The following is a 23724-nucleotide window of genomic DNA, read 5'->3' on the forward strand; positions in this document are numbered from 1 at the left end:
ATCCTAACTCTGAAAGTTTATGGATCTAGTTCATAAAACTTGGGATATAAGAGTAATCAAGCTTCACTGAACATCCCCTGTGAGTTTCAGGTCACAAAACCAAGTCAAAGGTCAGTTAAGGTCAATAAACTTAGGCCATGTTGGGGTAATTGTTGAAGTGCCATCATAACTTTGAAAGTTTATGGATAGAGAATGAATGAAATGTGGACATGGGTGTAGTTGACAAGTCCTAAGTCACCGTTCAAATGTCATCTATGGTCAATGAACGTGGTATTATATCATTATATGAATGGTGTTTTTGTGAATGATTATTTTATAGTAGTTTTCAAAGTTAGCACTGCTGCTATGTTAAATTGCGTAATGCAGGCGAGACTGCCAGAGGCGTTCCACTTGTTTAGTAAATAATTCTTTATGAAAAAGGAAAAAATCGCCATCTTTTATGATAAAGATTACACAAAACACTATGTGGGCCTACATCAATTTATTGCAATGTGGTATGACTAGTGTCCATTAACTCAATTTTGCCAAGTCATTTCTGTTGAAAAATATTTGTATTTGTTTTTGTTCTCTTATGTATGTATGTTTGCTATATACATGTAGGCCTACATTGACCTGTGTATATGTCTAGCCTATATGAACCAACCACACGAGTCTGGATTTGTAGACAAGCGCTGTAAGATACTCCTTTATAAAAAGGTAGACTAGTCTACCTTCCAACCACTGTTAACCTAACTTATCCAGTAGACGTCCCTGTATTGAGGCTGGTGTATAAATTATGCAGAGCATTTTATTGATAGATGCAGGCTGTCTGGTGTAATGAGTCTGAGAATGCAGACTACTGTTGTGCATTGTTGAAAGGCTAGAATGCTTAATGCTTTGGAGGCCTCCTTATCCCTGAATCAATGTGCATACATTCACTGCAATGTGCACAGTCCCTCTGGCCCAGACTGCCTTGTTCAAGTGGAAAATAGTCTTGTTTTTCAGTCTCAAGTCTACTACATGTACAGCTTTCCTCATTGGCATATTCAGGCTTAACACACTCGGTCTATTCGGTGCACCCAGTTTGATGATTACATCTGCTATTATCCTTTATGACATCAGCTTATTTTTATTCTGTTGAACTTGTACAAACATCCCTGTTATAATGGCATTGATAGGCCTTTTATTTATTTTATTGCTATTGAGCTTCACCAATCCATCATATTTATTATATTTTTTTCTTCTGATTCTGTCAATGCATTGCCTATTTCATTGGGTTGTTGGGAGTTTATTGCCTTTCTAAAATTGTCTGGATGGTTTTCTGTGCATTCGGCGAGGGTGGGCTGTGCCCAGAGTGCGGCTTGAACATCGAACCTGGCTGAATTGAACTGCAAATACGTATTGTCTCGCCTAGGCAGCGAATAAAGACGATTGGCTAGACTATTATTTGACTAGGTGTGTGTGGCGCGTGTTTGTGTGTGTGTGTGTGAGGCAGAGAAAGAGAGATAGAGGCAGAGAGTGAGGTAGATTGTATTTGAAATCCAAGTGCACTTTTGCACACAGCCAGCCAGACACGTTCAATATGTACTCCTTTCCGCTCATACTGTAAGTCCCCGGTCGCATTTCTAGAGTGTTGAAACTGTGCGTATATAGTACATGTATGTAGAGTATGTAAGAAGCTAGGTAGCTAAGCTGCACCTCATCATATGAGAGCTTGCTTGTACATATGCTGAGTGCTTGTGTGTTGTGGGTTAGAGGGACGAGAATGACAGAAAGAGAGAGAGAGGAGAGAGAGAGGGGGTAGGAATTGAATGTAATCTTGCTATACCAGCCTGGCTGAGGCAGGTTCTAAGGATAGCCATAGATATAGCTTCTCTGACTAGGGACCCTAAAATGCCCCTCTTGGTTGGTGTAATCTTCAAATTCAGGTCGCAGCTCTACCAGGTTATTGCTGCTCCGCAGCTACCCGGCCCGCAGCCTAGGAGTGTGGACCCCCGGATTTGAGTTAGACGTCTGCTGACCCGAGGTCAACTATTAGCATTCAGAGCATTCGCTGCTCAATCTAGCCGAGTCTTTTTTCCCCCCTCATTCTTTCGTTCTTTCTCTCTCTATTCAACCTCTCTACGTGTCTCTCCCCAATGAGTGCTCCAGTACACACAGTCGGGGGAAAGGAACTCGGTTGTTTCTGCCTCTTGCTTGGCGTGGAAATTGGCGCCCATTTTGGGGGTGGAAGGCGCGTGCTGCCGTCGAGACGATCGCAAGTCAGGTAACATGAATTCTCTGTGAATGTTCTAAGTTTACTGTTCATTCAGACTCCTTTTCTTTTCTATCCGTGCGAGCCACATGTGTAGCATGCCGGAGTGGCAGTGCGGGGTAACCTTTTTCTCTCACAATCTCTTGCAAGGAAAGCATGCTGGCCAACGAGCACACAGCCATGTCGGATACAATGTTATATTATATGGAGACTACTACAGGCTATGCTGAATTGTGTCGTTTACCTATGGACCTACCTATACACTGTGTCCTGTCTGGGAAATTTCTTTTGCTCGGTCGCCTTGTACGTCGAAAGCCGGCCCATAGGTGAGCAGAATATGTGACATGAATGAGTTTAGTCTAACATTATGTGCTGTATTTTTCCCCTCCATCGCCCCCTCTCTCTTTCCCTCCTCGTGATTATATTGGGACAAAGTTCAGGGATTTTGGAAGGCAATGTGAATTTCTGTTGGAACATTCTGGGCGCCCGCCATAAAGCATAGTGCATGGGTCGGTTAGGGTGTGAGCCAGCCAGCCAGACAGTGTGCCATAGCTTTGTTGAAAAGGAAAATGGCGCTCACGCACACAAGACAGTAGACATGACGCAGGGCAACAACGCCCTTATGGCATGGCGGGTTTTTGCTCTCGTGACTTGTCGTCGCACACATGGCGTGCGCTCTCTCCCCCGTTTTGCGCCCTAAATTCAATCTTTCTGAAAAACGGCCTTTCTATAATCTTGTCTGCCCTTTCTGTGCATGTTTTTTCCCCTAGATAAACCATTAATGTGCTCATGTACGTGATTCCATTGATTTTTTTCTTTCTTTCGCTCGGTATCTCTCACTTTTGTCGGGAAGGTGTGGCAGTCATATTATTCCAAGATGGCGATCAGAAATTAACATGTCTGAAAGTTCCCGAATGTTAACATTATTGCGCATGTGTCGGAATGTCTTCAGTCTGACTAAAGGTTGTCAATGTCTCAACTCTTGGCGGCGATGTTTGCGAAAAACGGACTATTTTTCCTACGCAAACCGCTATTTGGATATTGTGAGAGGAATATAAAGATATATAAACTGATTCAATTATCTGGCTCTTTTCATTCACAATCAACCTCTTTTTCTGGCCTGGAATTATAACTTTTTAAAGCGGATATTTAAAATTCATGCATCTTTTCGGTTAAGTCATTTTTATGCGAATGGTTTAGTTAAGGATCAACTAGTCATTTTCCTCAATCTTTGTCAAGGACAGTTCCAAGATTATTTCCGTAGGATACGTCCCAGAGTTTGGAAGTGCCACAGTAGTTTTTCGCAAGAGATCGAATAGGGACGCGAGCTGCAATCGGCGATTCGGGCCTTTTCTCTTTTATCACCAGAACGTGCGAAGAGGATGTAACTTTCTACTCCACCATTTCTTGACTTCAATTCGCGGATATCTTCAGTTGGAGGAAATTTGAAACCATCAATGTCAGTGCTTTATTAAAAGCTAGGGAGAGAAAGAAAAAGCAGAATTGGCTGCTATGAGAGGCTTGTAATCGTACGAGACAAGAATATGACACCACGACACAGGTAGTTTTTAGCGTTGATATCAAATTCTTTTTAACCCTATTCCCGAGTACCTTTTCAAAGTGTATGCTGTTTGGAAAATAATTATTACTAAGCTCCTAACGGTCTGCCCTTATAATTATTACCCACACTTTTTATGCATAGCTTATCATTAAAGAGTATATAATTCAAAATGAATTTGTAAAGTTGGCTTTAATATGACATATTGCACTCCCGGGCAGACACGACGTAATCCTAAAAAGGGAACCGTTAAATTTGATAGCGCAGTATAATTTTGCTTTTGAAATAGGTTCATTGAAAATATTCTATGATTAAGTTGGCTAAGAAATGTTTATTGTTTGGTTTGATAGTATAGCTCCTAATTCTGATTGTTTGGGGGGACACAGCCCCTCCCCCAAAGAGCATGAAAAGTGCCCCTCTAGGTCTCCTAGACCCCCCCCCCCCCAAAAAAAAAAAAAATGAGCAAAACTATAAAAATATCCCATACCCTTCTTGAAAAAAAAAAAAAAAGACAACTCCCATTTCCATAGAAATCATGTCAGAATAGTAACGTGAAACACATTTTATCGTTTATCATTTTATAACACTTTAGAACGCTTCCTTGTTATATTCTGTTCTGTTTTTAAAATTTTATTGGAAAGATAAATTTTATTGCTTGCAATTTTTGAAAGACGAATTCTCTCTGATATCATAGGCGTTTAGCGAATTTGTCCACGTGGTGTTCAAAATGGCGGCCAAACGTTCGACACGGTGACCCGCCTGCCTGTAGGACCCTCGGAAAGAAAAAGAATAGTTAAATCGCGAAATGAGGAGGAAGAGAGTGCTTGCAATAGTAAAAGCCAGACAGCGAGCTAGTCAGGCACTATAAAGGCATTAGGTTAGGAGAGAGAGCAACAGAGCTTTCAGACTGACTTGTGTGTGTGTGTCTGTCCCTAGTAATATGCAAATGAGGCAAATCAGTGTGCGTGTCGCTTGGGGTCGCGGTGAACATACATGCGGCCGGAACATGTTGGAATGTACGTTGCATTCATGTTCTCTCTCTCTCCCTTTCCCTCTTCTTTCTGTCACTCCCCTGGAGAAGTCCTGAGCCAGTCGTAGGGGCTTCTCTTCCCTTCGTCTGGGAAAAGGATCGCTTAAAAAGTCTTGGCGCGCGAGGTCGCCCTCCAGATCGTCCGTGGTCCCCATTCTCGCCCTTTTTCATTGGCTCTTATAATTTTACCGCACAGTCCCTCGTGCTCAGTTTCATAATTTGCCTGACAAAGCAACGGTGATTGTGATTGAAAAAAAATAAATCCAGAGAAAACCTAGGCTGATCATCACCGTGAAGTTAGTAGAGTTTGGTGAAAATTTCAAAACTTGATCATTGAAAGGCAAAAAAAACCCGGTCAATTCCTCCTTGATAATCCTGATGTGTGTTGGTCTAGATCCTGATTTTTAACCATTGAACATACGACCCAAGTTTTTTATTCCTGACTGTATGATCCAAATAACAACATACTTTTTTAAATCAAAATTTGAGTCCAGATCTGTATAACAACAGTTAGATAACATTTTATTTTCATTTATTTCAAATCCAACCAGTTGTTATTTTCTCAATTTCTTGAATTTTCCTCATTTTAAAAGTGGTTATAGATTAAACCCTTGCAAGATTAGCACTCTGGGTTGCATGGAAATTCAGTACATATATGATTTCTAACATTTTCTGCTGTAGACGCATCAATTTTAGATGCTGTTTGGTGCAAAATTGCATCAGAACTCAACTGCGATAAAATTAATTCAGCGTCATTGTGCAGACTCCTCCCCTTAAGAGGCCCGTAATAGCATCAAGCCATTAAAACCATCAGACTGTCGGTGAATATGCCCCTTGTTTTTTCTTCTGTTCAGTATGTTTGCTCAAAATAAATTGATATTAGTTGGACCCTGTTCCTTCAGTAGTGTTTGTCTAGCTACCAACATGTCTAGCATTTTGACACAAGAGTTAATAGCCATGATGTCATGTCTGGTCTCACGGCTCGGTGATCAGGGATGTGTGTTTCACGAAGCAAATAGTCAAGGGATTTTCACCGACTGTTAAAAGCTACTGAAATCCTTGCATCCGATTGGCTCAGGGCAAATAAGTCGATGAAATGACCAACTTCATTGCTTCGTGAAACCTTCAGCTGGAGGGCTGTTTCGTGAAGCAAATAGTCAAATGGTTTTCACTGACGTTTTAAGCTACTGAAATCCTTGCATCCGATTGGCTCAGAGCATATTATTCAGTGAAAAGTTTTTCATGAAACACTCACCTGGTGATTGTTTCATGAAGCAAACAGCAAAAAGGTTTTTCACCGACTTCTATTATCTGAGCCAATGAGACCCAAGGATTTCAGTAGCTAATGACAGTTTTCAGTGAAAACTCTCTTCAATACATGACATGCAACCCAGGCTTGAAATTTGAGATCCATTAGTCCCATATGGTGCATTTGACGTTTTTAATGTATTATGATCTATTCAGAACAGAAAAGGCATAAATCCATCTATCTATTACAGTAACCAGAAAGGGAAAACTAACATGGGGGGGGGGGGGGACTTGGAGCAATTTCATCCCTAAAATGCTCAAAAGAAAATCCTTATTCCCTGCAATATTAAAACTTATCTAATGTTGCAGATTGAAACAGGATGGGAAAAGTAGCCCCTGAAAAAAAAAAAAAAAATTATCCGATCACTCCAGAAACTGCATTCACACTCAGGATAGATCTTTGTTATGGGCAATAGAATCGTATGCTGACCGAATAGCATATTCCTCTCGATTGATTTGTTCATGAATGGGGGAAAAGGGCTCAGGCTTTTACAACCAGCCTAACAAAACATCTTCATATCAGAGTTGAATAGAACTTATATTCAATTAAAGTTTCTTGAAGTATTATAAGTTTACATGATTTGATTGTTAATCCTTTCATTTGGGTTGGAAAGGGGGGGGGGGGGGGGCGGGGTCATGTTCTACCCCTACAGCCTATTAGTTTAAAGGCCAGATATATCTAAACTAATACATTTGCCAGATTGATGTCAGACTTGCATTGCAATCTTTACTGTGATCGTGGCTCCCTTTTGTTGGCACACCGTGTATTATTTTTAAAGCCAGACATGTAAACTTTGAACAACGGGCTTCACAACGTTGTCTGAGGGGGCTCACAAGGGGTAGATCCAGCTTGCATTATAACAATGCTCAATAGGTCATATGTTACAAGCCGTCAGCATAATCTCCGAGATCGATCGCGCCATGTTCAAGTTTTTTGTTGTTGTTTTCTGCTTCAGCCTCTCCTCTGGTAGGTTTCAAATTCTGTTCAAATTCTAAGATTTCTTTGATAGAATTCTGGTGTAACGGCTGATAAACAAATTAAGTAGGGGTGTTGGTCTTTGAAATTTGAAAGGATAGGTCTGACCAGATAAAAATGATTAGAACTAGCTCCAAGAGTGAAGGAAAGATTGGTAGAGGGCTTGGTAAGACTTGCGAGAAGACTATCATACAATCTATTTGCCCCATATGTGAGTATCCGTGTTGGTTCTGTTTGTATTTTGCACCTTCAAAGTTTGCGCTCAAACCTATTGAGGTACGAATGAAGTTTCATCCATTGGATCTTTCAAATTACTTTGGGAAGAAATCATAAATATAAAACCTGTTAATAAGAGCACCTCGTTTGAATAGGTCCCCTTTGGTGCTCCACCAATTGAGAAGGGAAAAGAAATAATGTTTTAAATTTTTTAATCAATAAAATTGAAGTTTCTAACTTTTATTATAAAGAGAGAGACATTTTTTTATTTGAGCTAAAAAACAAAAGTAAAAAGAGCCCTTTAATATCCTGATTTACTATAATGTAGAAGCTTATCCAGTATTGCAGATTTAGGCATTGGGTTGTGATAATTAGCTCCTGAAAATGGTAATTAAAAAAATATATATTTTTTTGCCTGTGATGCCCTCAGATTTTTTTTTCAAGAGATAACTAACAAAAAGCTGATTTATTTCAGCTGCATTTACATTATAAGTTCAATACTAAATGAATCATTTGATATGGAATCTTGTTGGTCATTTTTGTTCATTCTTTTTTTCATTTAGCTGATTTATTATTTTTTTTTAGAATGTAGGTCGCCCGATACTGCAGCCGAGAAAACAGTGATTTCACATTCAAAAAGGTTCTTCTATATATTGAGACAGACATGGAAATAGGAATAAAGGGAACATGATAATAATGGCACTGACGTAATGTCTGGCGTGCCTTTATGTACCCTCCTGGTGGTATTCTTTTGTATTGTAGAGAGATAAATCATTTTATGGAGTTGTAAAGAGGGAGGGGATGAGAAAAATACTGAAAAACAGAGAGAGAGCATGAGAGAGAAATATGTATTAGTATGAGGGGGAGGTGGGGGAGGGGTAGGGGTAGGGGCAACAGACTGACAGCAAGACCAAGAGAAAGTTACTTTTTCTATTGCAAGGGGGAGGGGTATCTGTTTAATATTTCACTTATTCTAAAATAGCTAGCTAGTTTTCTATTTTCTGTTCATGAATACCATGTTGCTTTTTTAAGGGCAGTTTGTTTCAATTTTTTTGAATGAGGGAGGGGGTGCCGGTGAGGGATGGCATTGGGAGCTATTGACTATGACATGGGAAAAAAATTAAAGACACAGTCTTGTAGACTCCAGTGGGGAGAGAGAGTAGTGAAAAAAAAAAAAACGAGTGGGTACTTTCTTGCCACCTCCTTGTACTTCCAGGTGGGTGTTTCATAAAGCTGTTCGTAAGATACGAATGACTTTATGCGCGGCTGGTGATCCTTGTGCTATGTGATATCCCTATGTAATTGAGTTATGACCTCAGAACATGTTCCAGTCGTGGGTAAAAGTTGTGCGTAATTTTACGAACAGCTTTATGAAACGCCCCCCTGATAATCCTATTTGAACCCAGTAGCAAAGTGGAGCCTCTCTTTTAAACTCTGAGAGGGCTTATTTGAATATTTTTGGGGCAAGGCGCCCGATGTTTTATCCCCCGGTCATTTTGATTCACTGTGTACTTCAGTTACCAAACCCATATTTTATGGCATCTCGGTCAGGTATGCAGCATACAACAGTGTGATGTCACCACAGACACCACAGAGGTAAATGTAATTAAATTAATTTAGTAATTTAGTATGGGGGAAATGAGATGGGGAGGGGGTGATGGGGCGAGGGGAGGGAGGGAGGAACTCCGAGGAAGACCCCCCATTCTTTCAATTGACACCTTGATGCCTTCTGGTAAATTGCATTGGTTTAGCTTAACATCCTGCTTTTAGATGCACCAACCAATCTTTTTATTATACATGAAATGATTTTAGTGAAGAATATCACCATTCAGTTGGAATGGCCTGTCAATATACATGTATGTCTGATGTATTCAAATTGATAATTAAAGGAGAATGAAACTCTTGGAGCAAGTTAGCTTTTGTGAAAGCAGAAAAATCAAAGAATAAGATCAACAAAAGTTTGAGTAAAATCGGACTAGCAATAGAAGAGTTATGAGCATTTGAATGTCGAGATCACTAATGCTATGGAGATCCTCCAATTGGCAACGCAACCAAGATCTATGATATCACAGATGAACAACTCTCCCCTTTTGGACACTGAAAATATACCCCAAAACATCTCTTTTTGCTCTTTCTAATCATATGACAAACGATTCATCAATGATATAATGTTGTGAAACCTCTGTACTTGTCCTCTCATAGAGAGAACACCTCACCTTGTGATAGATTCTATAAAAGTGAGAATTTAAGTGAAATAAGTACTAAAGCAATAAGGGAGTTGTACGTGTGTGACATCACAGATCTTGGTCGCATTGCCAATAGGAGGATCTACATGGCATTAGTGATCTCAATATTCAAATGCTCATAACTTTCTTATTATTCATTCAATCTTCCTCAAACTTTCAACAATATGTTTCTTTGATTTTTCTCTTTGATATGGATTCAGCTGGTTTCAAGGGTTTCATTCTCCTTTAATAAGAGAGAGTTTAGAAGAAAAAAAAACATATCTAGAGTACAAATCGAAATATGTCCAAATTATCTACCCTCATGAATATTGAATAGCACAATGTTTTATTTTAAACTGGCTTTATTTAAAGAAAAATTGTGCAACAGATTTTCAACAGAAAGGGGGGGGGGGGGGCATGGAGGAATTACTTGCAACTTTGCAAGTTTTAATCAAGGGGAAAATAAGAGGGATCATATATGATGTACCTGTACGGTATATTGGAAATGCATGTGCTAATATGGCAGATAAAAACAAAGGGAGTGTATGATTAAAGAAAGGAAGGAAAATTACAAGATCAGGGGAGGGGAGGGGGGGGGGTAGGAAAATAAGGAATGAGGATGATATGAGTAACAACAAAGAAAGGGCACAAAATCAGAGGGAAGAAATTAATGATAGAGGGAGTTTATTAAGCACATAATTATTATAGTTCCTTATGTGCTTTATGATTATGAATGAACAAAATATGAATATACGAAAGGACAGTAAAATGATTAATCAATAAACAAAATATACCATAATGAAAGAAAAATGAACAGAAACAAAGAAAAAATGGTAGGAATATTGTCATTGTAGACAAAAGCAATGGTGTAAGTATTTCTGAATTTTTGCAAAGAAAGGAAACATGGCAAGAGAAAGAGAGAGAGAAGGATGGTGGTACTAACGGCTGTATGGTAGGCTATCACAGTATGAGGCTGTTAAGTAGAGCATGAACAATCGACTATGTTTGCCTCCAGATTGAAATTGGCCGCTCGCTTTATTCCCTGCTCGACTTAGACTGTCTGCTAGCTTCAGACAATCTATTTTACTGGGAGTGATCTACCCCCGCCCCATTCACACTGCCAAATCTCAAACGTTCACAGAATAAAAGTGTTGTTAATTGGCGTACATAGATGACCACACTATTCACTTAACTAGGGTGTTTGATTTGGTGTCAGTTCAACACATATGGGTGTTATTACACAACACCTTGATAATTGATTTTACACTGTTTGGCGTTATGTTCAATCTCTATGGTGGAATTTTAACGCCTCAAGGTTTGATCCTCTAGGGAAACCAACTGGTGTAAGCTTTAACACCCTATCAACAGTGTTTTTAAGCACTCCATTTTCCTGGTTAGGGTAATCATTGCTTTTGCTGGCAGTGGGGATGTGCTATATATATTTTTCAATATTACCACTGATCATTTGCATGGGGTACCTAGTTCAGTTCCCCTGATCAGATGAAACGGGAAGCATTTGATAGCGATAAACTAAACTCCTTAAAAAATTGTGTATTCTGAGCTGTATTTTGTCTACATCAAAGCTAGAATTGTTTTAAATGTCATGAATATCCTAGAGGATTTGCAGTATACTTGTAGCTTGATGACTTTAAATCCACTGCCCTTATATAGATCTAGGTTATAAAAGAATAATCTTTTTAACAAAAAGAATACCAATACTTTTTTCACAGAAAATATCCATGAATGAGCAAATATTTCATTGATATAAATAGTTCCTTGACACTATTGCATGCCATGCCAGTAATTTATTTGTTTTTAAAAGTAGAAAATCGATGATGGAACAATTCAATTAGCATTAATGCCAGGGTATTCCATTATAGGGGGACGGGCTTAAATTACAAATATATTTTATTTCATTGAAATGGGTATAAATGACCAAGCTTTTCTTTCCCAGTGCCCTTCTTTCCTTCACCCTTCCCCCTTTTTTCCTCATTCTTAGATAATTTTATGATATAGAAATTTGCATGCATTTTTTCCGATTCATGTCAAATTCATGTGTTGTTTGAAATGTTCTGTATGAATAAAATCACCCACCAGTGATTAGGGATTTATTGTAATCAAACGTAGGGTATCCGGTCTTCATTTCAAGCAATGCATATCAGCCAACTCCTGATGATATAATTTGCCAAGTTTTAGATCATGTGATATATATATGAGCGGGACGCCCACAACATGCAGAAATGAGGTTGTATATTTACAGGCCAATTCACAGTGATATCATTTCTCAGGTTTTTGATCAAATGTGGGACGTCTACAATATGGAGTAATGGGTTAAGCCAATCAGGTGGCACAGTTCTCATGAATGTCATAAGTGGATCCAGGGGCCTGCTTCAAGAGTTAGAATTATTGTAACTTTGCCATTAACAGGGGAGTGTTTCATCAACATTTTCATCCGACAAGTTGTCAGATCTGACATCTTTCTCTGATGTTGATTGGCTGAGAGGTACTGATACTATGGTAACTGTCGGATAAAATGGTACTTGTCAGATAAAACGTCCGACAAGTCCTTTCATGAAACGCCCCCCAGGTCTCAGCAGCCATGAATTACAATCAATATTTCCTTGAAAATTATACAATAGTGGCAACTTAATCATCTATAAAAGACAATTGTTTTTATGAAAACCGGGCACCAGAAAATGGTAGGGTTGTTATATTATTGTTTGAATTTTGAATGTCTTTTTACTAGAAATACACAGTGTACATGTAGATGATGATGAGTTGAGGACAACTACGTGAAGATGAGGAGAATACATCAAGGAGGAGGAGGAGGGGGAGGGGGAGTGAGAAGAGGGGATGATGATGGGGGGGGGGCAGGGTGTAGTGGAAGGAAGGAGAAGAGGGGGAAGGATGGGTGGGGGCTGTGTAGGGGGATGAAGAGGGAGAAGGGCAAATTATGAGGCAGAGGGAGGAGGAGAGAAGAGGGGGAAGACATAGGAGGGGGTGAAGGAGTGGGAGAAGATGGGAGGAGACCTGAGGTAGAGAGTAGAAGGTGAAATGTGGGGAGGGGTTGACTTTTTTTATATTCATTGTTTTCTGCTTCAAGTTAACTTCTTTTGCAGTTACATTATCGCTTTTTCGATAATGGAGGTTCAATTGGTTAAACCGTTTTCCGAGTAGAAGGAAGATGACACAGAAAATTGGTAAACTGGAGCCCAGACTACTCAACCAATTATGATGTAGGCAGGTTTTTGGCCAGGGTAGCTCTGCCAATCGCATAAAGACAATGCTTGACCCGAACTACATTTATTCTGAAAGCTTCAGTTTCAGTCTTATTCATATATTTGTTTCTTGAACCCAGATTTTCATTTAGCATGCGAAAGAGACTTTTCTCAATATAACTCCCTCATAGGAAGTGCCGTTGTACTAATATAAAAAAAATGATGTTCTTTTCTTTTATTTCAAGATGCGTAGGACTAGGTAGTCAATATTGATAATGCAGTATTGCACAGGTCCCCAACGTTATTATTTGTCTGTGTTTTACATACACCATGGTCTTCCCAGTGGAAAAGGTACTATAGGAAATTGGTATTTTACTTGTACACATGTGATTCAAATAATATGCATTTTGTACTCTAATGTAAAAATGTTAATATAAAACAAATTATACATATATGTAGAACCTAGAAAAGAACACAGTGCATGTATCAAATAAAAATGACATTGGTTAAATCTGGGAGGACTTACTTTGACTAGAACAGAATTAGATGTATACTGAACTTAACAACAACAAAAACAGAAAAATGAATATAGATCTGTGATGCATATGATCCTGATGCAGAGTTATACTGGAGGTTCACTTTCATGGGTTTTTACTGAAATCTCATAAAAAATAATTGCATAAAATGTACAAATCCTCTATTTTCATCCTCTATTCCCTTGTAAAATTTGACAGAGGAAATCCTTTTGTTCTCACAAGGTACTCCCCCTCGCAGACCCCAGGCTTGTTCCTTCGTTGTAAAATTTTAATTAAGGAAATCCCATCAACTCTAGAAAAAGGGATGAGATTGCGATAAGAGAATGGAATATGCTACTTATAGAGTCTTATTAATTTTTCATGGGGTGCTCCCCTTTCAACTGGCTTGCAAAATATGTTTTGTTCCCTTCATGAAAAAATGTCATGGGAGATATATTAAAAGCTTTGTAGAAAAGGGTAATATCCCAATAAAAGAAATAAGAGGGTAAACAGAATCTAGAGTCATGGGGCGCTCCCCAGGGAAAAAGAATTACACAGACAGGGGCTGGGGGGTGATTTAGCCCCCAAAAGGCTCAAAAGACCCTAAAAAAAAGGAGATATTGCAGATGTAGGGAATAAGATGTGAATAGTAGCCCCCCCCCCAAAAAAAAAAAAAAAAAAAAAAAAAAAAAAAGTGGCCTGCTACTCCCCTCACACCCCTCCCCATTGACTTGGTTTTATTACCTTCATGTTAAAATCCTATGAAAAAAAGAAACAGACAGCAGGATATAGTTTAGAGCTCTTATTTTCCAAGGCACCCCCCCCCCCCCCGCCCACCACCTTGCAGACCCCCAGGCTTGCAAAATATGTCTAATGCCCTTCATGGTTCAATTCATGAACTCTGGAGAAAAGGACGATATCACAATTTAAAACAAAATGTAGAGATAAAACAAAAAGTTAGACTCTTAATTTTGGTCGGGCACTCCCCCCTCACAGACCCCCAGAATGTACATGTAGTTGTGATCCCTTATTTTTCACTCTGGAGAAAGGAATGATATGACAATTTAAAACAAAATGTAGAGATAAAACAGAAAGTTAGACTCTTAATTTTGGTCGGGCACTCCCCCCTCACAGACCCCCAGAATGTACATGTAGTTGTGATCCCTTATTTTTCACTCTGGAGAACTCTGGAGAAAGGAATGATAAGACAATTTAAAACAAAATGTAGAGATAAAACAGAAAGTTAGTCTTGTTTTTCGTGGGGCGCTCCCCCTCGCGGACCCCCAGAATGTACATGTAGTTGTGATCCCTTATTTTTCACTCTGGAGAACTCTGGAGAAAGGAATGATATGACAATTTAAAACAAAATGTAGAGATAAAACAGAAAGTTAGTCTTGTTTTTCGTGGGGCGCTCCCCCCTCGCGGACCCCCAAGGCTTGCAAAATATGTTTTGAGGAAGGAAGCGTTTGAGCGCGCCTGATGCGAGGAGCAGTCGAGTGAGAAGGTGGCTGGCAGGAAAAAACAAGAGTTCAGATCAAAGTTAGGGAAGGAGTGATGGAGGGATAGTTGGAGACTGAAGGTGAGATAGACAGAATGGGAAAAGATGAGTGAAAGATTAAAGGAAATATCAGATTCTTCAGGTCAGTGGTGCAGGTTGAAGGGAAGAGTGGATGGTAAAAGAAAGATAGTAGAATGGGAGAGATGAGTAAAAGATTGAAAGACATTTTGGTTTATCCAGCTCAGTGGAGGAGTGATGGAGGGATAGTTGGAGAGTGAAGGTGAGATAGACAGAATGGGAAAAGATGAGTAGAAGATGAAAGGAATCATCTATTTAACCAGGATTAGTGGTGCAAGATGAAGGGAAGGGTGGATTGTAAAGAAAGAAAGGTAGAAAAGAAGAGAGGAGTGAAAGATAGGACAATTTGGTTTATCCAGCTCAGTGGTCGAGGGAAGAAGTGACAGATGGATGGATAGTGAAAGAAAGATGGATAGAAGTGGAAAGATGTGTGAAAGATTAAAGGAAATATCAGATTCTTCAGGTGAGCTGTGCAGGATGAAGGGAAAGGTGGATGGTAAAAGAAAGATAGATAGAAAGGAAAAGATGAGCAAAATATTGGTTGTGACTTGGAAGGTCTCCTGGCATAAAACTGGCTATTCTACTGTAGTTACTTTATCATTTGTGATAAACTTACATGGATTCCTTGATTTTGATTGGCTGTAGAGCATCATTACCATGATAGTTAGCACTCCTTGACATAATTACCTCAATAATAACTGCATGCAATTTGCATAAACTTCTCAGTTGTCTAAATATTGTCTTTAAACTTGATCTTCTATCTTCTGTGTTGGTGAACTATTATGTACATGTAGATGTCATGAAACTATTTTTTGGTATCATTTATGGAGCTCACTGATATGCTTTCGAGATTATTTTAGGATGTTATCTGTTTTTAAACATTTTTACACACATTGATGTAGATCATCATGTAGCCTATTTTCTTTAATCACGATAACATTAACACATGATTTTTCATACTGCTTTCCCCATGAAAGAATTCAAATTCGAGAGTTGAAATCTCATGGAACCGGAATTCATTTATAAAATATCTCTCCCAACATATTCTATAAAGTACCATTCCCTATCATTTCACTTATGAGTTTTTGCCTTTCACTTTTTTCTTTGCAGATCCCATTCCAGAGCTGGAATCTAATGGAATTTATTGTGGAATAAATCAGGTCTTAATGTCTGTTTTATTTTGATTGCCGAACAACCGACTATAGTTAAGAGGTAAGTGATCACTCTCTATAAAACCCATTCAAAAAATGAGCTATTTGAATATTTTATTTTGGGAGGGGGAGGGGGGGGGGGGGGTTGATGAGGCAGAAAGTGATATTCACCGACAAAGTTGCTCTGATCCAATCAGATGCAAGCAATTTGACAGCTTATAGCAATAGGCCCAGTCAGAGAAAAATCACTTGAATATCTACTTCACAAAATACTCCATAGGTTTTGTATTCTTCAAATTGGCAACACTGTATTTTTAGTTCGTAAAATTTATGCAGCAGAAATTAACGGAGATCAACAAATATTTTGTAAGTTTGTATAGAAAACGTGACCTTTAAGTTTCCATAAATTCCATTAAATTAAAAGAAAAGATTCCTGCAGTTTCAAATTTTGCGGGGAAACATTTGACCCTCTGAGAGCATTCCCGTAGCAATAATACCTCAGTCACATTTGCTCTATGGTGGCCATACGGCGGATCAAAAACAGCAGTTTTACTCAAACCTCCATAATCCAGCTATTACAAAAAATGTTGAAACGGTCGTTATTGACTCGCCGTACGGCCGCCGTAGAGCAAATGTGACTCTGGTATAAGACTGCTTTGCGAGAAGTGGTTCTGAAAACCAGTTCAGGAGACTGATGGTGATGAGAATGCGAGCAAAGCGATCTTCTAATTTGGTTTAATATACTAGTTTAAAGGAAATCCTTTCAAGAAAGCATACTAAGAACAGGGTCATAGTTTAGGGCTGTAGCTAATCAACTTTTTAAACCCTAGTTTAAATTTCAGAGGTTTATTCCAAAATGCAGTTGCGTTGAATCTAGTTCAACCTTGCAGTTAACCATGATTTTAAAAACTTTTTGACAAGTGCCAACTGCAATATCTCAAGTTAAAGCGAAATGAAACAACTACAAATTTTCAGAAACTTGAACAGTGTATCTATAGGAGGTGTAGATTGTATACCCCACACAGGTGGGTCACTTAAGGGATTTATTCAAAGTAAATGGAGCGCGTTAACCTCAAATTAAAGCCAACAATGAGTAATTTTTAACCCAGATCTGTCGATTGTTCAGGGAATTGATCCAGTTTTAGAACATTTGATGTGGGAATTGTCTTACCACATAGTCTGTCATGTGTTCATTGTGCTCAGGTGAATTATTGCATTTTAGCCCTATTTTAAAGTTCAAAGTAAGGTGACTTGGTATTACAGACTACATACAGAACAGGATCTGCGGCTTGCGGAATAACCTGCGGAATAAGGCATTGAGGTAAATTTAGATTAATTGCAACTTTGCAATCAATCACAGCTGCTGTAACCCAATTATTTTACTCAAGCTCCATTGTAAGCTTTACACAATGTAGCAAATTTTGGCGGGCGAGCTAAAAAGTTGCTTCAGATTTTTTTTTAAAATTAAATTTTCACCTGTCCAAAGCTGATGAAGCTGTAGGCCTACTTTGGTTCTGTTAGACTCCCTACTTAAAATTCTGATTACAAGTTTTTGGACACAAGACTACAACTTTGGTTTTGTGTGCGAACGTCCCATCACCCATTCTTCATGAAATAAAGTCTGAAAATCGAGACTATCATCAAGGGGAGGGAATCTGGTGCCAAATGAGGGCAACTTCACTGTCCTGGATGACGGCAGACATAAGGTCAAAGGTCGTGTAGGTCAGTAGTAGGTCTGGAAGTTGGCCTTTCTGTGAACTTGCGAAGGAAACTTGTTTTGATGCGAGGAGGTTTCGTTTAGAGCTTCATAACGAGGGAAAACTTGCTTTGGGTACCACATGAAGTTCTTATTGGTGACAGTTCTGACGGACAGGCTGCTTCTCGTGATTGTTTGCAAATGAGTGCTTTTAAAGGATTTTAGACCACTGTACCAAGTTGATTGTGGATACTATGCTTGGATACTCCATCTTTGTTCTATGGGCAGGTGGATATTTGTAAGATGCCTGAATCGTTCTAAACGTTTAATTTTAGGTTCCTATGACTGATTCACTCTGCTTGGTTTGAGATTTATGTTGGCAGCAGTGATGCCTAACGCTTCCAAACATTGTTGGAGCTATGGTGGTCGGCACTGGTCAGGCCCAACTGGTACAGAAAATTTCTGACCACCACGTATCATGAGAACACTGCTTCTGACTACCACTGATTTGAAATGATAAGTGTTTAAAAAACAAATCCTTGTAAAGAAGAATTGCACTTGCATTACTTTCTGTCTTTAATCTTGTTTTATATGCATAATTTACAGAAGCATTCTTGTATTTGAAAATTATTACTTAAGTTTATTTTCAAAGATTTGCCAATGTCAGATAGTTACATGAAGTTCATTCACTCTCTGCTTGGCCGAAAAAACTTTGTATTGCCGTGAAATACATGTAGCGACCAACGCTAAGCAGTCTCTAGCTAGAACACTGCTCCCATATCTCCATATTCTCAATGGAAAGGTTGTTGCTACTGGAATGGGATATTCACTGCTTTTCTTTGTTTCTGTTCAAAATCGCTCACCATTTAATCTTGAAATTGATATTTCTTGTTCTCGCTCAACTCAGAAGGCCTTCTATGGAGCTATCTGTACATACCCAGGAATCTTGGACTACTATGGATATACTCGAATAAGACTGAATGATCGTAAGAAGGTAAGTGGGACAGGGTTTGCATTTCACCATTAGAGATAAGCATGGGGGGGGGGTTGCCCCTAAAATAGTTAAAATTAAAAAATAGCCCTCTTAAAATTGAATAAAAAGCCCCTCGAATAGGAGTGAATGATCGTAAGAAGATAAGTGGGACAGGGTTTGCATTCCACCATTAGAGATAAGCATGGGGGAGGGGGAGTCGCCCCTAAATAAAAAATAGCCCTCTTAAAATTGAATAAAAAGCCCCTCAAATAGGACTGAATGTTCGTAAGAAGGTAGAGATTAGAGATAACAAGGGGGTGGGGGTTGTCCCTTAAAGTAAACATTTCCAATGATAGCCGTAGTAAAATTGCAAAGAAAAGCACCTGTTGATTCAGTATAAAATGTAATTTGGCTTGGACATGAATGTCATTGTAAATTATTTTACTTCAGTACAAAGGCCAATATGAAGTATAAAGGCCTATAAAATATATAAAAAATAATGTTGTAACCTAATGCAAAAAGCACCTTTAATTCTTTATTTACTTAACTATAAAAGAATCCTAGAAAAAGCACATGTAACCGTATTTGATTCAGTAAATATGCAATTTGAATTTGTTTGAAATGTCAATGAAAAAGAACTTTTATAATTTATTGCAAAAAACCCTGTAACTCTCAATTTAGTTAAATATATATCAAGAGTAATTTGGACAGAATCTAAGAAAAAGATTGTCCCTTTTAAATAGAAAATATTCCCTCCTACTCGCGGTCACCTCGATGATGTACAAGGAAATTATTCTTTTGACTATCAATTTATAATTTTGTTTCTGTAAAGCGGTTATGGATTTATATTATTGTATGCACTCTATAAGCTTAAGTTATTAGCATTAAGAAAATGGAAACGTGTCTTTTCCGTTTTGCCTGAGAGCTTGGATTGAAGAATTAACTCTTAAAAATTTTCAAAGCTAAAATATGGTAATAACCCGTACTAGATTTTGCAAGTAGTATAACATTAATTCAGGGTATTCATTGCATTGAAACCATATACACTATCAATCACATCATACTATGATGAAATAGTATTAAAACTAACCTCTGCTTAACTTAGAAAACATCTAAAGGATTTCATTAAATCCCTTCGGCACCTGTGTACTGACACATGGATAGAATTCTTTTCACTAAAATTGATTTCTTATGGAAATAGATTTCAATGCATTTGCAATTTTAATTCTAATGATAAAATCTTCAAAGGTTTTTCCTTCTTAAGTTTGCATAGAATAGGCAGAATGCATTTGCTGATTTTAAATCCTTTATCCTAAAAATGTCACCACTTTATTAAGGCTTTTATTTTTATTTTGGTTTGCATGAAAAAAGAAAAGAATTACCTATTTGATGAATGGAATTTTTTTTCTTACAAAATTGAAAGGTTAGCTGATTTAATTAAGAGATTTGTTAAGTGTAGTATATTCCATTGGGTCTGAGATTCGGAAGGAGTTTTGTTTTTAAAACTTTTAGTGCTAGAAGAAAAAGGTATTACCAGGCATGATATTCTCTCGATTAAAATCGGAATTCTGATTTTCTAAATAATTTTCTTTTTCAGATTTTTTATTTCTTTATTTATTTTTAAATATTTTTATATATATTTTTTTTTACGTGAAATCCTTTGCCCAAGAACATTCTCATGCTTTTTTTACTGCTTTTTAAAGGCAAATGATAAAACTATCATGCAGACTCACCTTGAAAAAAAAATCACTTTTGATATGTACTATGCAAGAGCTTGGAACTCCGAACGGGGCGTCCCAGAATTCGGCGGTGACTTAGCTACCCTTGGGTATTTTTCAGATTATTTTTGCTCAGAGGGGAATATCATGCCTGTATTATCTATCTTGCTCTGTCTTCAACATTATTTTTGAGGATACACTGCTTTATCCATCCTTCTAGATCTCTGTTGGATTGTAAGCATGAATTTAAACACCTTTATTCCTCATCGCTACGATAAAGGGGAAGTTCATGCGAAAACTCTAGTTGCTTGTGTTGAATTTTGTCCTTTTCTATTCCTGCATTTCCGTGTTGATGTGAGGGATATCTGGGGGGGGGGGGGTGTAATATGAATCTGTCTGTCTCTTCTTGTATGGTAGTGGGCAAAAGAAAATTAACAAGGGAAAATTTTACCAATTCCAACTTGTCTGATAGTGGGCAGTTGGGTAAGAAACATTTAGAGGAAATAAATGTGAGAAAAATTAATTTTGATATACAGTTAGAGAAAGAGAGAGAGCTCGGGGTGAAATGGGGATTTTGTTAAGAGGTTGATACAAAAAAAGAAAGCAATGAATATTCTATTATACCGATATTTTGACATTCAGATAATTCTACAAATTGTTTCCTTTTTAGCATATCTACTTGTAAGGGTTATTATTTAAAGATTCTGGCGGTTGCTGAAATAAAAGTTGGGGATTTTCATGTAATGGTGGCTATGCAAAATTAGCAAAACTGAAATTACAGCTGAAATTTCAGCTCATCAGTATTGCCAAAAGGCTGTGCTTATTTTAATGAGATGAATTTTGTGTATTAGAATGAATTCAGTTAAGAGCAAGCCTGCAAAATAAAAGAGAGAAAATATGACAACAGAGGATTAGTTTTGGTCAAAGTTTGCACTACTTGTCTTCAGTTAGGTCCTACTCTATAAACCTAGGCACCCCCCTTCAATATGACTACCTGGGCAATTTCCCATTCTGATGAGCGGTTTTCACCGAATATCTGTCGGCTGCATCCAACTGGAAGTAAAATTTGTTTATTTTTCTCTGTGCAGACAAAAGGAAAAATTGGTTTATATCCCGATTTAGACAAATAGACCCGAATTCACAAGGATTGTTATGAAACTGTGTGGTTGAACTCGTGGTTTCTGCATATTTCCTGTATAAAATCATGCTCAATTTACCTTGTATAGTATTAAAGGTATTGTTTAACTTTGTGAGCAGCCGATTTAAAAAATTCTCAAACCAAGATGAAACATGTGTACAAGTGCATGTGTTAGAACTAATAAACCCTGAAAACAACCATTATTGAGAATGAAACGCTAAAACTACAAGGCAAACCCCGATTTTGTAAATAGGCGTCTTATAGACGCCTAAATAGTACACATAAGTGTATGGGATGAAATTAAGATGGTGTTTTCGGTCACTTTATATTTCAATTTTTGAAGCACTAAATAATTATTTTCGAACGCAATTTTTTCTGGGCTTCCTTTTTGTAACATATCACAGACACAGGTGACAAGTGTGACCTTCTAGCTCAGATTTTTTAAAAGTCAAACCAATGTTAACCAATCACTTTAAAAGATGTCCGAAGATGATGCACGTTTTGTTTTCACATTGGGCTATTAAAATTGACGCTTGTTGGTTGAGCATGCTAATCATTGCTGCAATTTATTTTGTTACAATAATACAGGGGACACATGGCATACACACATGTATGAAGAAACATGTGGAAGCGCCGTGGTGTAGCGGTTCTGACTCTCGCCTTGTAATCAGAGGGTCGTGTGTTCGAATCCCACCATGGCCTAGCATCCTTTGGCAAGTCGTCAATCCACAATTTGCCACTCTCCACCCAGGTGTTAAATGGGTACCCGGTAGGATGTGAAAGCCTGTGTAGTATGCCTAGCAATTGAGTCTTAGAACTCTTGTTGGAATGCTCCCCAGGGAGTGGAGAAGGTACATACATTGTATGCGGGCATGCAAGGATCCGATGACCGGGGTAATAATATATCTGTAAAGCGTTTAGAGACGTCGTTCCGATGTGTTAAGCGCTATATAAATGCGGAATATTATTATTATTATTAAATGATGATGAATTTAATGTAATTACATAAGAAAAGGGATAGTGGGGACATGACATCATCAGCAAACCTAATGAATATTCATGAAGGCATGCATATAACTTTTCACAAAATATTACTCATCTAAAATTCAATGACTATGTTTTCTTTTTCTTCAGATTTTGATAAAATTTTCAGCATTTTGCTCAGTGAATATCGCTCTATTTAATTAGATATTATTGTTTCAGCCCAGAGTATTCTCTCAAGGACACGAAAGAAAACAGAATTTACATTTTAGAATATGGAAAGTGGGGGTCTCTATAGATGTTCCCTTTGATCTTGCCAAAACCATGTTCCTTGACAACCACACTGTACGTAGAATGTTGATACTTCATTCACTGTTTCATAACGCATGTATTCTGTGAATGCCGTTTGTATGGAAGGGCATTTTCCGAATCCATCATCAACATTGAATTACCTACTTGACCCAACCTGTCCCGAAACCACATTTAAACCGCAAAAAGTGCAAGAAGTGTCAAGAGACCTAATGAATGAACAAAATGACATGGCCAATGACAGGATATTACCCTAAAAATGACCAATGCTTTGCTTGTGTGGTAACGCAGTAAGTAATTTTCCAGATGTAGTTCATGCATGTTTTCCGAATCCTTAGTGTTGGCAATTTGCACATGGGTCTGCCCTGTATATGTGTGTGACAGATCAGAAAAATTACAACTTTTATCATGCTCATGAAAAGCAGACCCGTATTACATATAATATCTATAAGCGCTGTGGTTTAAAGAATGATGTGAGAGAGGAAAGCAAGGTCTGAAATTAATAATAATCCGCTTTTATATACTAATAATAGTCAGTTCTTGTATAGCGCCTAACAAATTTTGAATAACGTCTCTATGCGCTTCCAAAGGACTTGGATATTATTACCCCGGCTGTAGCTCAAGCAGCTTTCCAGCGCTCGGCATTTCAAGGAATAAATTCCTGCCAGGTACCCATTCACCTCACCTGGGTTGAGTGCAGCACAATGTGGATTAATTTAATATAGCGCTTTACAGATATATATATTACCCCGGTCATCGGATCCTTGCATGCCCGCATACAATGTATGCACCTTTTCCACTCCCTGTGGAGCATTCCAACAAGAGTTCCAAGCCTCACTTGCTAGGCATACTACATAGGCTTTCGCATCCTACCAGGTACCCATTTAACACCTGGGTGGAGAG

The sequence above is a fragment of the Lytechinus pictus genome, chromosome 8 (genome assembly GCF_037042905.1).
Source record: "Lytechinus pictus isolate F3 Inbred chromosome 8, Lp3.0, whole genome shotgun sequence".
In the NCBI taxonomy this organism is placed as follows: domain Eukaryota; kingdom Metazoa; phylum Echinodermata; class Echinoidea; order Temnopleuroida; family Toxopneustidae; genus Lytechinus; species Lytechinus pictus.